The sequence below is a fragment of the Anser anser genome (assembly GCF_964211835.1).
Source record: "Anser anser genome assembly, chromosome: Z".
In the NCBI taxonomy this organism is placed as follows: domain Eukaryota; kingdom Metazoa; phylum Chordata; class Aves; order Anseriformes; family Anatidae; genus Anser; species Anser anser.
The window spans coordinates 38,942,687-38,959,128 of NC_139723.1; the positions used below are offsets into that span (position 1 = coordinate 38,942,687).

General features: G+C 37.7%; 1 protein-coding gene across 4 annotated transcripts in view; it reads left to right on the forward strand.

Moving 5' to 3' along the window:
* AUH (AU RNA binding methylglutaconyl-CoA hydratase) overlaps positions 1 to 16,442 on the forward strand; it is a 114,296-nt gene that overhangs the window by 37,744 nt on the left and 60,110 nt on the right. The gene's annotated exons all lie outside the window — the stretch shown is intronic.

The following is a 16,442-nucleotide window of genomic DNA, read 5'->3' on the forward strand; positions in this document are numbered from 1 at the left end:
TGTGTTTCCTTAATAGCATTGGGTCAGATCTTGGTTTGGCAGAGTGGATGGAAACCAGTATGTTTTGTAGGTAAATGACGGACTACTGAAGAATAAGTCTCTAATTAGGTACTTCATGGAGATATTTGTGTCCTTGAATTAATATCTTGTCTTTGAACTGAAGTAGATCCTCAAGGCTCATTGAAAAACCTGGAAATGAATAGATCATTAATTTCCTGTAGCAGATACTGTATTTCATGCTGGGTCTTGTCCTCTTACTGGAATGCAAAGCAAGAGGCAACAAGTTGTTCCATCTAGTTACTTTAAAGATTTTTAGGAGGATTCCTTAGATGTAAGTATTTTTTTCAGCCTTTCTTGGGCTGAAGTTACTGAAAATGCTTTCGGAGCCACTATTACCATTTAAATAGGAACAATTGCTATTAAGATCTTCCTTTTACCAGGATTTTTTAAAATTTATTATTACTCTTTTTTTAAGTGAGAAAACTCCTAAAACCTGAAGAAATACTGGTATTTGGCATTTTTCACTGATTAACTGGGAAAGACAAGCAGTGTGGTGATGCTTTTGTTTGCTTCAGAGTTGAAAAGACTTTAAGACAAAATTTTGATCATCATCAACTTAAAGGTTCCTGTGAGAGTATTTTAAGTACTGCATATGTGAGAAAATTTTCAGTGTTATCTAAAAGGTTTACAGTGGGTTACTTATGATAACAGGGAATTTCTTGAAGTTTAGGAAACCAGAAGTAGTACCGAGGAGTGTTTTCATTCATGGATCTCTGTAGATTTTTTTATTTTTTATTTTTGCTCAAGAAAGACCCATGAAATTGTGGGCAAGTGGAATTAATATTTCAGAATATTGTTTACTGAAATACCTAGATAAGAAGGTTTGTGAGGGGCTGTAGCAATAGCGGTTAGACAAGCTGCAGATTGGAAAAGGGAAAGAATTTGAACATAGCCTTTGCTAGATGTTGTAACAACACTTTTTTGCATAGGTTGGGTGAAGGATTCTTGTGTTCTCCCTCTCTCTCTCTTTCCATTTCATGTGTTCCTCCCACCCCCCATTTCTTCATGAAACCACTAAATGAAACAATCACTGGGAGGTTTTTAAACTGTTACATGGTATCTGGCCATCTTCCTTTTTTTCTTTTTTTTTCCACAAGCAAACTAATGGCAATTTGTTGTTCAGGATTAGAGAAGTACAGAGATACCACTTCTAATGTTCTTCTGTTTTTATGTAATGTATTTAAGTAGTTTTTCCATTTCATGTATTCCCACTATATACATATTAGACATTGTTTTTGAACATGTTATGCCAACATGTATTTTTAGGATTAATCTAATATCTTTCTGAAAGGGCAATTTGAAATATACTTCCTTCCATTAGGAATTGATAGAGAATATAGAAAGTGGATTTTATATACTGGAGATCAGATTAGATTAGATTGGTGCGTATGGTGTGATGATGTCTGATGCCCTTATGAGTAGAAGTGAGCTTTAATTCTGCAGCAAGTCAGAGCTTCTCAGTTCTTCTTTTCTTCTTCTGAAGAAGTGGTCTGTCATTACAGAACCTAATTTTAGTAGAACTAGTGGGATGTTGTATTTGCATTAGATTACTCACAATGAATTAGTATATTGAAAAAAAATGTGATAGTTTTCCTGCCCAGCAACAACCAGAATGTTGTGAAATGTTTAGAGGGAAAACAGTTTTCTAATGATGATTTGCAACTGCAGAATGCTATATAGCTAGGGAACAATATTTGCCAATTTCCCACTTTGTTCTTTTTCTATCCAAGTTTAATGCTGTAATCTCATTTAAAATGTGTTCTACTTTTTGGTTTCCAGAAATAGGTCATGTTTTGATAATTGTGTTTGTGTTCAGATGTCTGACCTAGTAAGGAAATGCTTCTTTTTAACAGTATTTTCACAAAGAAGAACATTAAGTTATCTCTGCAGACGAAATACAGGAAAGGTTAATTACATCTTGAACAACTGGATAAACTTAGCTTTTTAGAATTGACATGACTTGGCTTTCTTCAATTCCTGTCAATTTCATTATGTTTAAAATCCTTACGCTAGTGGTTTTGTGAAAGGCTGCAGCATCATTTTGGAACACAGCTACAGAAGAGAATTTTCTGGAAATTAAAAGCATACTGCATTTGTCTTTATGGGATTAATTTATAACTTGCTAAATTTGGGTGAAGCATTAAGACTGCAGTAAATATGGTATAAAAATAAGCACTGAAAAAAAACTGAAAAAATGGTACTGAGCTGTTAGTTACAGTTCTTAGAGCTTTAAGTTGAGGGGGAAAAAAAAGCAAAACAGCCTCTATTTTTAGCAGTGGTTGCTTTGCTAAAATTATACCAGAATTGTGTGGGTTGTTTTTTATTTTTTATTAAATAGTAGGAATTATAAGACTGTTTGTCCATTACTGTATTCTGCCTTGAGGCTCTTTATTACTGATGTAATGCTATCTTTACCCTCAACAACAACAAAAACAACAACAATAATAAAAACATAAGAGAGAAAAACCTTAATAGATCTCTTGGAGCCATGTACAACAGAACAGGCAGGACTAAATGAAATAAAATCTTACTGACTCCCAGAAACCTTGTTTTTTTGTGCTTTTGGGGAAAAATCCTCTTGTTAGGGATCAGATCAGCCTATATTTTCTGTTAAATCCATGTTATTCTTTAAAATGGCTTTGGGGACCAGGCTGTGATACTGCTATTGTATATATGTTATCAGCTGAGATTTCAATTACAAAACAGTTTAAGGCCACCTGTGAAGCTGAATGCAATAATCACTGTTTGCCAAAAAAACAAAACAAAACAAAAAAACCCAAACCAAAACAAAAAAACAAAACAAAACGTCTTTAACAGAAAGAAAAAAATGAAACTAAAGAAAGAATTTGGATTGGCATATCTCTATAATTACTCAATGAAGTTTAGCCTCAACCTCTAATAAGTGAGGAACACAATTATTTATCAAAGCTCTACAAAGAACATAGGTGTAAGTATCCCACAACATAGGTGTAAGTAATCCCACAAATGAGAGAAAAAAAAAAAGAGAGATTAAAAGTACTCAAGAAAATCAAAAATGCCAGTTAAAGTGTGGTCAGGCTTGATTTTTTTGTCCAATGGGAGGGAAAACACCTTTCAAGTGGACTGATGGGGCTTAGATCTAAAAATGTCTTCTTTCTTAGCTTATTTCAATGAAATGTGAAAATTAAGACACATGGTTTGATTTGTGGGTGGTCTTGTGTGGAGCCAGTTGGATTCAGTGATCATTGTGGGTCCCTTCCAACTCAGGATATTCTGTGATTGTGGTTCAATAAAATAGCAGTTTTAATTGCTGAAGTGACTTGTTTTCTGTTGGACATGTTCTGTTCTAACAAATCTTCTACTGCTTTGTTTATGACATCTAAGGAGTTTGGTTCTATAAGTTGTGATATGACTTCAACAAGTAATAATATTTAATAACTTTGTTTAGACATAACTCACAGCTGTGATTATTTTTTTGACGTAATCCAATTTGTAGGTGACTATCCCGAATGAAAGAACTTTGTGGTTGGTTACTCACTGTTGTTTCACGAACGGCATTTCTTCTTAGGTGCTTTTTATTTTATTCAAAGCAGATACAAATCTATATTTACTTTTTTTTTTCCCCTCCTTACAAATTCTCTGTCAGTATGGCTGCTTTTAGTTATCACTAAACTTTTAATTTACCTAAAAGAATGCTCTCGCTCATCCTTCAGAGAATAATCTACTCTCCAAAACTGTCATTTTTTTTCCTGAAGATTAAAGATTATGTATTCTTGGAAATTCCTAGGTTGTGCCAAACTACATACTATGGATTTTTTTGATACAGGCTGTCAAAACATGATCTCAAAGGTCCCAGGAGTGGAATCAGGATTGTGTAAGCTTCACTTGATTTCTAGTCTACTACCACCCCACTTTTTCATGATAAAATCCGAAAAATAGGAAAGAATGATCATTGATAAGGTGAATACTTGGGACTGCTCAGCCTGGAGAAGAGGAGGCACAGGGGGAGTCTCATCAATACTACAAATATCTGAAGGGAAGATGCAAAGAGCGCGGAGCCAGGCTCTTTTCAGTGATGCCCAGTGACGGGACAAGAGGCCTTAGTCACAAACACAGGAGGTTCCCTCTGAACATCAGGAAGCACTTCTTTACTGTGTGGGTGACCAAACACTGGCCCAGGGTTGGGGTGCACAGAGAGGTGGTGGAGTTTTCTTCCTTGGAGATCTTCAGAAACCACCTGGATGTGGTCCTGGGCAACCTGCTAGGTTGTCCCTGCTTGAGCAGGGGGGCTGGACCATACGGCCTCCAGAGGTCCCTTCCAACCTTAACCATTCTGTGATTCTGTAATACAGCGTCTTATGTAGGTATTTGAGTTGCTGGGGATTCTGTGGAACCTTGGTTAATATTAAAAGTTCTGGTTCAGTACTAGAAACTTGAAAGAAACTGACTTCACTGCTGACTTCTCCAGCATAAAGATATTTTGTTCTCTACTGAGCATTTGTCAAAACATGTAAGTCAAGTATGATAAAAGACTATTCTGTTGAATAGTAAACTGTAAATGGAATTTTATCCTCAAAATGTAGAATACTTACTCTTCACTTTGATAAACATTTCTGCTGTGATAAATATTTTGTGTGCAAGTTTTTAGTTTCTTAACTTCACTTAGTTCTGTTATTCAAAGGATATCTTGATGACCATCACCTGCATTTAAAGGAGAACTTATTTCATCTAGTTCACTTTAAGGATGTGTTTGAGTTTTTAAAAATAGCTGATGTTGTGTGAAAGACACAGCTGTTAGAAAAGTTTGGACTGTGTGAATAGTGTTCCATAAATTTTCATTAAGGCTTTTCAAAAGGAGGGAGTTATCTACATTTTTCTAGATAAGATGCAATAAAATACATTTCCCAATTTCATATGCAACTGCACATTTAAATGTTATGCAATAAAAGTGTGCTTAATCAATTCTTACCTGAAATTCATTCTGCAGTGCTTGTTTTGCTGTGAAATTTCACTTCACACAGACAAGCAGATAGACAGACACAGCCCTAGTGAACAAATTTATTCTTCTTTCTCTACTAAGATGTATCATAGAATTCCCTCAGTTGGAGGAAACTCACAAGGATCATGAAGTGCAACTCATGAATCCACACACAACCACCCAAAACTCAGACCCTACAACTCTGAATGTTGTCCAAACACTTCTGGAACTCCGGCAGGCTCGGGGCCGTGACCACTTCCCTGGGGAGCCTGTCCCAGTGCCCGACCCCCCTCTGGGTGCAGAACCTTTCCCTCACACCCAGCCTGACCCTCCCCTGTCCCAGCTCCATGCCGTTCCCTCGGGTCCTGTCGCTGTCCCCAGAGAGCAGAGCTCAGCGCCTGCCCCTCCGCTCCCCTCGTGAGGGAGCTGCAGGCCGCCATGAGGCCTCCCCTCAGCCCCCTCTGCTCGGGGCTGAACAAACCAAGGGACCTCAGCTGCTCCTCAAATGTCGTTTCCTCTAGACCCTTCACCATCTTTCTAGCACTCCTTTGGACACTCTTAATAGTTTTACGTCCTTTTTATATTGTGGTACCCTAAACTGCACACAGTACTTGAGGTGAGGCTGCACCAGCACAGAGCAGAACAGGATGATCCCTTCCCTCAACCAGCTAGCAGTGCTGTCCCTGATGCACCCCAGGGTATGGCTGGCCCTTTTGGCTGCCAGGGCACACTGCTGGCTCGTACTTAGCTTGCTGTCAACTAGAACCCCACGATGCTTTTCTGCTGGGCTTGCTCTCCAGGCTCTCATCCCCCCCAGTCTGTACATATTTATATATACAGGATTGCCATGTCCCAGTTGCAGAATTTGGCACTTACTTTTGTTAAATTTCATATTGTTGGTGATGGCCCAGCTCTCTGATTTGTCAAGATCTCTCTGCAAGGCCTCTCCACCCTCTCAGGAGTGAGCAGCTCTTCTCAATTTGCTTATATTTACAAAGTGGCCTAGTATATGTTTGAGTCCTGCATCCAGATCATTTATAAAAACATTGAAGGTAACTGTTCTTAAAATGGAGATGTCGAAACCCTAGTAGTGTCTGGTGGCCAGCACGATGTAATCCCATTTATTGTAACCCTTTGAACCCTAGCCATCATCCATTTGCTCACCCATTTTAAAAGTGTTTTTCCTTTAGTGAATACAGTTTTAAAATTACAAGTCACGTTAAGAGACTAAATAAAATGTAAATATTTTGTCAAGATACAATATTTGCTTATTTTGGAGCATCAGGAAGAGTGTGGGAATTAGATGCATTAATTTCAAAATGTATAGATACGGTATTTGCTGCAGGTTGTACTAGTGATTGAGAGTTTTGGACAGAATTCAGTGTTCCATTGCCAAATGAGAGATAGTAGAAGCCCACTTTACAAAAGCTGATGCCCATTGCTTGTGGCAGAGACATGTAAATTAATTTGATTAGGTTTATGAAGACGCATAAAACTTCAAGAAAGTTTAAATCATCAACTTAAGAAGCAACTATCATTTGAAATGATTATAAAATTGTCACCTTAGGAAGTGTAAGTATACTGTGAAAGAACGCTGGGTAGTTCAAAACCTGGTAAGTGAATTGTCTTACCCAGACTTTGGTTTGGTTTGGTAAGGTTTTTGAGAGAGGTAGAACCTGCTGAAATGAACGACTGTCCTAGGGTTAAGTGAGAAACTATATGCTTAGACATTTTTACTTTAAAGTTTGCATCTTTGTGATGATGTTGCAGATATATCAGTATCATATTGCCTATCATCTGTATCATGTTCTGTTTTGGACACACTTGTATCTCCTGACTGCTACTTCAAATAACAACTGATAATGTAACATTGACCAAATCTGTCTCTGCTGGAGGTAAATCTGGGCAGCAAAAGTAGAATGCTGTAGCATGGAAGTCCAGGGAAAAGGGCAATGAGCTTATGTCTCAGGGAAGAACAGGTGCAGGCTATAACATGAAGAAAAACATTCACTGGGAACTGAATGAAATATAGCAGATGCAAATCATATTTGAAAAAGGACAAATTTGTAGCTTGCAGTGCTGTGCATAGCAACCAACTTCAGGCGTCATGGTCTCCCTGTGTTGCTGAAACTGTGAAAGGGAGATACTGGCACAGTATTTCCCTTGCTATGTTACATGGTTGCCTGTTCATTTAAGTGCAGAACATAGTTAATACAGTCCAAGACTGCTAGCATTCTGAATGCATTGCTGAACTCTTGATTGTTTTCCGGTAGTGGCTTTGATTTACTGCTTCTCTTGACATTGAATTAATTTAAGATACCCTTTGACTAAGTGTTGTCTGTTTCCTAAATAGATAGTGTTGTCCTTGCAGAGCTGAAATTACGGGCTTTGTCAAATCACATTGGATTGTTTTTAATTAAAAAACACAATGCTAAACTCTGTACCATTATAAAGCCAATGAATGCAACATTAAACTTCTCTACAAAGATGTTTATTAGCTATTTATATGACAGCATTGTTTCCACAATAGTTAATACATTTTTTTCCATAATAACTTCCTAAATTTAAAAAATAAAAATAAAAATTGAGAAACAAGACCAGAAAAACAGAGGAGCTGATTGTCCTCCTTCATAGATCTGAAGATTCAGGAAGGAGGTGACTTTGCATTGTCAATCCATTGCTTTGATCTCTGTCAGTGCTTCCCAGCCTTGACATAAGTTAACATAGCTTCAGGTGTAGTTTAGTTTTCATTCTGGTAGTAATTCCAAACGCTGGTCTGTGAGAAAAAGAGACTGTGCCGTGGAAATGGGTCTTTAATTTTCCTCCACAAAAAGTTACTATATAAAAAGAAGAGTGCTGGTTGGCCAAATGCTTTATTGAGATTAATGTAGTTAGTTTGCACATTGACTATTAAAATAAGCCTCCACTATGAGCTGCTGTCTGTGGTTTCTGTTCCCTCACTAGGGAACCACATTACGCATTTTTGATGTATTGGGAAACTGCTTATTCCTTACCCTGATAGGGTTTGAAGTTGCATGTTACAATAATAATAATAACAGACCTGTTAGTCCAACCTCACTGCCTGTAGAAGTTACGGAAAAGATTATCCTGGGGGACATCAGAAGTCAGTTAAAGAACAAAGCTTTTATCAGGCATAGTCAGCATAGGTTCATCAAGGGAAAGTCCTGCCTTCGTAACCTGATCTACTACTAAAAGTTCACCCATGTAGTGGATAAAGGGAAGGTGGTGGATGTAACCTTTGGATTTTAGTGAAAGCTTTGATAATGTCCCTCACAGTATGCTTCTGGGCAAATTGTCCAACTGTGAGTTGAACAGGTTGGTGCTGTGATGGGTGATTAACTGGCTCAATGGTAGAGCTGAAAGAGCTGTAGTGAATGAAGATATGTCTGGCTGGTGGCCACTCGCTAGCATACTAGGAGTGTTCCTGCTACTGTACTATACTGTACTGTACTGTTCTATCCCTGAATGAGAGGGATTTTTTTTTTCTTTTTTAGATCTTTTGCTTTGCCTGTCTCAGTCTCAGGCCTTGTTCATAGAACCAGTTGATATCAAAAGGGTAGCAACTTTTGACATGATACAGGAAGTACTGTGCTGCTGTGTGCTATCCAGAAAATCCTAAGCTCATTGCTTAGGCCCAGCTGTAGTCTTGGACTTCAGAATAACATATTCAAGTCTTAAATAGCACATGGATTTTGTCTAGGTGTGTGCTGGTTGTTGAGGTTGGCCAGAACTGCTTTGATGATATCGTAGAGCTAGTTTTTATTTGTTTGTTTTAATTATTATTATTATTACTGTGAATCAGAGAGAATTGCTCTGTAGTGTTCAGTGAATGAGATGATTGAAACTATTGTATATTACATTAAGGTAATATAGAAATAAAGCTACTTTAGCATTAGACTGAGGCAAGCAGGTATATAAAATACTGCTGAAAGTTGATATAGAAGAAAAAATATGAATGTTCAGCAAAAATGATCACAGTCTTAGGGATTTTCATTGTATTGTGTCAAATGAATTCTGCTGGTACTATTGTGTATGTTAACTTCATACTAGTTACTGAACAGGTAGATAATAAACAAATGAAAATCTTGTCCCATTGGAGTGTTTTAGCTATTAGAGATTATTGTTGTGCTGTTGTTTGAATTGTATTTTCTATATGCTATGTAAGGAAGAAAAAATTATGCAGAAGTAGAATGTAAAAATATAACTGAAATAATTTATCCTTGGCATCTTTCTTTTGTTTTTTTTTTTTTTTAAAAAATTCATGTACTTGAATACATGAATGATATGCTATTTGTGTGAGTAATAAGTTCTTAAATATATTTAGAAAGGATAAGGCGCACACAGAAGGAAATACTTTTCATTCTTGTAAGCAGAGCTTTTCTCCATTTGCACAGAAAGTAGATTCTGACATCCAAGGTTTATTTCATTATTGTTTTACCGAGGGCAGAATAAGACTACAAGAAGGAACATGAAGAAACTGAGGAATCCGTCTGTCAAACTGAAATGTACCACTGAAGAAGGATGAAATGTCCAAATTATTTTATATAGTATAAAAGGTATAAGAGAATTTTGGGAGAGTTGGTAACAGGACAATAGCTAAAGGATTTTATAAAAGCACCTGTCATTACCATTAGTTTTCTAGCTTTTGCTATTTTCATAAAGTATATAAAGCACACAGTTCCAACTATCTGTCAATAACAAAGTACCAAGTAGAAATTTTTAAAATTAAGAACATAGTATTCCTATATAAAGTCTTCATTGTGAACTCAAAAGTATTTTTTTAGGTCATTCACAAGAATCAGTGGAGGAAACTGGAAAATTAGTGGGATTGATAGAGATGCCTTAAGAAAACCCTTTAGCTACTGTTGTAAAGAAGGGAAGATAAACTTTACTAAGGTCTTTGCTCAGTAATGAACTGTAAACAATGTGCAGTAGCCATTTTCATTAAAAAGCAATCGTTCATTCCAGGTACTATATATATATTGTATTTTATGCAGTTCTTTCTTGCTGTAGACTATCTGCATGAACTTTGAAGTATTAAAGCAAAGATAATCACTTCGAAATAAATCTACCAGCAGTAGCAGTCTATTAAGCTTCTTGCTGAAGCTCAAGAATTGGAGGGCAGCTAAAAGCCTTTCACAGCTATAGCTAGCAAATGTGTGGAAAAGTATTGTGTGTATCCTATTGCACATACAGACCATCCAAACTTAAATGTGTGGTCGTGTTTTTGCATTTCTTGTCTTTTTTTTTAAACAAATGTAAATACCTAAATTACTTGGAGTACTTTTTCGTTATTTTTTTGCTTTTTGCAATTATGACAGAAAAAGCTTTGTAGCATTTATTTACTATTGCTCAAAACTGTCTGACCAATCTTCTTTGCCTTCAGGTTCATATAGGAAGTTTTGACAGCTGTTGCAGTCTCTCTTAGTCATTTGCATTTGTTGCTACATATATTTGATGATTTTCATTGTTACAGTTATCCTGAATAAGGAATTAAAATGCTGGTTGAAGTAGCTGGTCATGGAAAGCACTTTTTTGATGAAAGTGCTTGCAACTGAAAATGCAAGTAAACTTTGTTGTAGTGACTTGATGTCAGATTTTACAAGACAAGGTACGTGCCTAAAACAGCCGACATTCCTCTCTGAGTGCAAAGTTTGTATTCGAGCTTAATGAGTTATTTCCACTGTGTGATGTGGCATTTATTTTTTCTTGCTTACTGTCCTAATGGCTGGCCCATCCCTTATGGAATCTACAAATAGGTCTCCAGCCATGCTTAGACATTTTTGGGGCACATGACTGTTATTTTTGCTAAGGCATTATTACTATTGCATTTAAAAAAATATACTAAAGAACAAAAAGGGAGATTTCATATCAATACATTAAAATTTGTGCTTGGGAAGATGCTGTAATAACTAATTGTGGAAACTATTTCTGGGTACGTGAAGGGCAAGAAAGTCATCAGAAGTAGTCAGCGTGGATTCATAAAAGGGCAGTCATACTTGACCAACCTTACAATTTATGATGCAATGACAAGCTTGGTAGATGAGAGAAGAGCAGTGAATATTTTCTACCTTGAGTTTAATAAGGCTTTTGACACTGTCCCTTGTAAGATCATCATAGAGAAACTGATTAAGTATGGGCTGGATGAGAAGACAATGAGGTGAATTGAAAACTGGCTGAATGGTTGGGTACAGAGGGTGGTGATCAGCAGTACAAAGTCTAGTCGCAGGCCATTAACTAGTGGTGTGTACCAGGGATCGGCACTGGGTCAAGTCCTGTTCAAAATCTTCATTAATGATCTGGTTGATAGGGCAGAATATACCCTCAGCAACTTTGCTGATGATTCAAAACTGGGAGAAGTGGCTGATGCACCGGAGTTGCCATCCAGAGAGAAAACAACACAGGCTGAAGAAACGGGCTGATGGGAACCTCATGAAATTCAGTAAGGGGAAGTGCAGAGTCATGCACTTGAGGAGGAATAATCTGATGCACTGGTATATGTGGGCTGACCAGCTAGAAAAAGTGGCTTTGCAGAAAAGGCCTTGGGTGTCCAGGTGGACATCAAGTTGAACACAAGCCAGCAATGAGCCCTTTTCACAAAGAATGCTACTGGTATCCTGGACTACGTTGGGAGGAGTTTTTCTGGCAGGTCAAGAGAGGTGATCCTTCCCCTCTATTCAGTGCTTATACAGTGTCACAAAGAGTACTGTGTCCCATTCTGGGCTCCCCACTACAAGAGGGAGTTGGACCTACTAAAGCGAGTCCAGCAGAGTGCCACTGAGATGGTGAAGAGGCTGAAGCATCTCTCCTGTGAAGAAAGACTGAGAGCTGGAGTTCAGCCTGGAGAAGGGAAGGCTCAGAGGGGGGGTGGGGCTCATTAATGTGTGCAGGGTGGGTGCAAAAACAACAGAGCCAGACCTGCTCCAGATGTGCCCAGTGATGGGACAAGAGGCAGTGAGCACAAAGAAACATGGGAGGTTCCCTCTGAACATGAGGAAACACTTTTTTGCTGTGAAGATGATCAAGCAGTGGCACAGGTTGCATAGAATTGTTGTGGAGTCTCCCTCCCTGGAGATCTTCAAAGGCTCTCTGACATGATCCTGGACAGCCTGCTTCCAATTCCATAGAGTTTTCTTTTCTGATTTGTGGAAATCATGAACTGCAACTGTTGCTGCAGGAATAGTGGTGACCTTTTACTCTAAGAGAAACTATGAATTCCAAGTGCACTGGGCCTGCAGTTCTTTAGCGTCTTGATATCCTAGCTATAGGAAGGAATCTCACAGGTGATGTTCTTCATGTTGATTGAAACTGTTGTCAAGCTACAAATATATGGTTCTCATACAAAACTCATTGACACCTAAGTGCGTACATCTCAAAAATTTGTATCTAGCTTGAGAATATTTCTTCCTTTTGTACAGATATGTAGTACAGTTGCTAACAGAATAAACAGGTATAAATTTACTTAGCAAGCAGGAAGTCACTCTTATGAGGTCAGTGTCTTTGGATTTGATACCATTTAAATCAGGGACTCTTTCTGAATGTCCTGTATTCTAAGTTAATCCAGCTGGACAAGCTGTAGATTGACTAGGAATACACTAAGGTTGTAAGTTATGAGAACTCATGAAGTCTGGAATTCTGGATAACCATATTATTCATCCTCTGCCCATTTCAGGAACTCTCAGTAAAGGACTGATAATAGTGACAGATATTCCTCTGAGGTCTTGGCCACTGTGTGGAGAGCTTATTTCTTACCTGTTATGTAGAATCTGCATCATTTAATGTTTCATAAAGGCAAGACTACCTTCTTGTATAAGGTGTTGCCTTTTCAGGTTTTATTTATTTGTATTTACATTATATGGGCATATCCTTCCTTCCTTCCTCCCTCCCTTCCTTTCTCCCTCTCTTCCTCTCTCTCTTCTTCCCTCCCTCCCTCATCGGGGGAAAGCCGTATCTGTCAATCAGTGAGGTACTGCAGGAATAAAAGGAGATCGTTTGGTAGTCACTAAGAAAGTGTCAAGTGTAATTCAGTTTCTTCTCAGATGTTATGTAACTATAGTTTTATACAGAATTCTTTAATGAATTGCTTAGAGGACTACATAGGCACATAAGATCCAGGTCACTAGAATCCAGGTAACTTCAACCTTCTGTTTGGGGAATGTCAGTGTCTGCAATATATGAATCAGTTGTGTGGGCTTTGTGATATGCATCTGAGAAACTATTCCTTGGTTGAATCCTCTGGATCTGATTTTCATATTCATATGCTGCTCTTTCATTCATCATATAATCATCTCTAAGCAGAAAGGAAATCCTGTGTTAGTCACCAGCAGTGGAAATCTAGAGAAACTTCACTTGAAAATGAAATAAAAATTACCTTCTTAAATATAGTTGTGATTCTTTGAGATTGCTTCCCACACATTACATTTGTCCTTACACGCTTAAATACAAAGTCATCCTCATGTGACAGTCTTATTGCTGGTATAATTGTGTGGGAGTTGAGATTACTCCATCCTTGTCTTTCAGTAATGGAAAGTAGTGAGAAAGGAGGAGACATCCTAAGCCTACTGGTCAGATGCTGCTGGTCAGCCTAACCTAAGCTCCATTAAGCTACATGTTCATAAGGAATGTATTCCTAAAGTTCCTAAACTACAGGTCCGCAGTTGTAGAGTAGGAAACATGTCCATTTCTTTATATTGCTGATACCATCTTTTCTAACTTTTGCTGGAGCTTTTTCTGGGTTAGTTAGACTTAACTAGCTCTATCGTATTGTTTAGTTTTTCTTTCTGAAGTTTTTTCTTTGTATGCTATTAGTTTCTTTTTTCTTCCATGTTCCTGTTGGTCATTCCACCTGTATCATGTCTTGAATGGTCAGTAAACATCCTTTTACACTTGTTGTATTGCTTTATGTCTTTTATAAAAGTACTGCTCCTGTGTGGGCTCCTCTCCACGGGCTGCAGCTCCGGCCCGGGGCCTGCTCCTGCGGGGGCTCTCCATGGGCCGCAGCCTCCTCCAGGCCACCTCCACCTGCTCCACCGGGGGCTCCTCCACGGGGGGGCTGCAGCGTGGAGATCTGCTCCGTGTGGGACCCATGGGCTGCAGGGGGACAGCCTGCTCCACCAGAGACATCTCCACAGGCCGCAGGGGAACTGCTGCTGTGTGCCTGGTGCACCTCCTGCCCTCCTGCTGCACTCACCTGGGGGCTGCAGGGCTGCTTCTCACTCCTCCCTCTCTCCCAGCCACTGTGTAGCAGCGTTTTTTTTTTCTTTATTTTTTTTTTTCTTTATTTCCCCTTTCTTAAGTTTGCTCTCACAGAGGCACAAACAACATCACTTACTGGCTTGGCTCTGGCCAGTGTGGGTCCCTTTGGACCTTTTTTGAAACTGACTCTTACCTAACACAGCGCAGCTTCTGGTCTCTGCTCACAGAGGCCGCCCCTGCACTCCCTTGCTACCAAACCCTTGCCATAGAAGTCCAATATTCCAAGCAGCTTTACCCTCAATATTAAGTTCTAGTGACTTAGACATACAGTTTATAATCCAGAGCAGTTGTTAATTTATTTTTATGTGACTTTTTCTAATGGTTAACAAAACAAAGAGATTAATTTCTTCAATACTTTTGAAATGTCCTCAGCACAATGCTATTGTGAAGAATTTGTGTTTTGTTATTCATTCATTGTCAACTGCCACATGTCAGGTGATCCTTTAATATTAATATCCTTGGGAAGTAATGATTCTAACATGATACCAAGCTTATTTTTTACCCTGTGAATTATGGATTTTAGTATTTATTGTTTGGACTGCTGGCTGTAATTCTTGAAAGCAAGCTGATATTTAATATTCTCCTCTCTAAGTTAGATTTTTTGTGTGCAATAGTGTACTTGAATTGTACCATAGAATATTGGGAAGTTATTTATCATAGAGAAAGTAGGCTGCCTTGGAGTACTGCAGAAATTGTGTCAATAATGTTAGTCTCTCAGAAGTGAAACATAAATGTAGGCAGTAACCACTGGAAACTACAGTTAATAATGAGCATGCCTTTGTGTTTATACAAATGAGTTTTCATTTAACTGTAGCAAAGATAGATTCATTTAAGAGACGTGTTGTCTATATCAGCTCTGAACTTGGACTGCCAAGACTGCTCAGCAGATTGTTCATGGTGATAGGGTTATGCCGGGTTTGGTCAGCAGCCTGGCTCTACTAGAAATGAGAGTGGCCTTCTCTTCTTGCCTTCACATCTAACTAAGAAAAAATAGAGAAAGAACAGGTCTTACTACTATTCGTCTGTCTCCTATGCCTTCTGTAGTAGATAGAATATATAATGGATAGCTTCAGCTCTTTTAAGCGACTGCAAATGGATAGTGTTTCAGACAATATTCAGTAGTGTTTTTTGACGTTGGAATTGATTCAGATAATCATTTTGAATCATGATCTAAACCAGCCACTAAGAGACTTTGGTTTAAAACATCTCTTTTAATTTTGAATAGAATTGCTAGTTTTTTGTTATTTTTTTTGGAAGACAATTGGATTTTCATTAGGTGTTAATTTACATAAAAAAATGTTGATTTACAACCAAAAATAGTATTTCACTTAATTTAATACTTTGTTTTGTTAAGCAGTGTGAGACTACCTGTTAGTGTACAAATTTATTTATGATGATACACGTGAAGATTTAATTCATCTAAAAAAATGTTATCTGAAGTGTATCTGTCAGAAAGGAAAAAGGTAAGTTTAGTGGAGCAAATTTTAAATTTAGAAGTCTTGTGCTAAAGAAAATAAGTATTATATATAATTAATACATTAAATTAATGATTTCTGGTCACATTATCCTTTCAGATTTTAAAAGGACACAACATTCTGTCACACCTCATTTTCATTTATATTTAGGCAGCAATTTTGTCTTCTTTTTCAATTTTCAGCTAAGATTGATTAAGATTCAGCTAAGATTCAGCTAAGATTCAGCTAAACTGGTCACTGAATTCAAGTAGCTGAAAAAATAAAATGAAACTATTTTCTTAATATCGGCAGAAAAAACGTGTTGCTGTAAAGAGTTTGTTCAACATTTCAACAAGCTGTATACCCAAGTGTTCAGCTAATGGATTGCTTTTGACTATATTTGAAACTTTAGTAGGAAAACTATACTCAAATATTGAGTATAGTTTAAAATTATTGATTGCTTGTGGAAAATATACTTTCAAATATAGTGAAAGATGCTATATATCAGTTTATTTTTCAAGTAAAAATACATTTTTCATCAAACTTCTTAGATTTTGTGGTGCAGAGGGCAGAAAAGAACTTAAAGTCATTCAAGGTGAAAAACAATACTCCAAGTTGAATGTTTAATGCTAGATTTCCCTGTGTCAGAACACTGATGATAAATTAAATACAAATCATGCCATGGTCCCACAGGC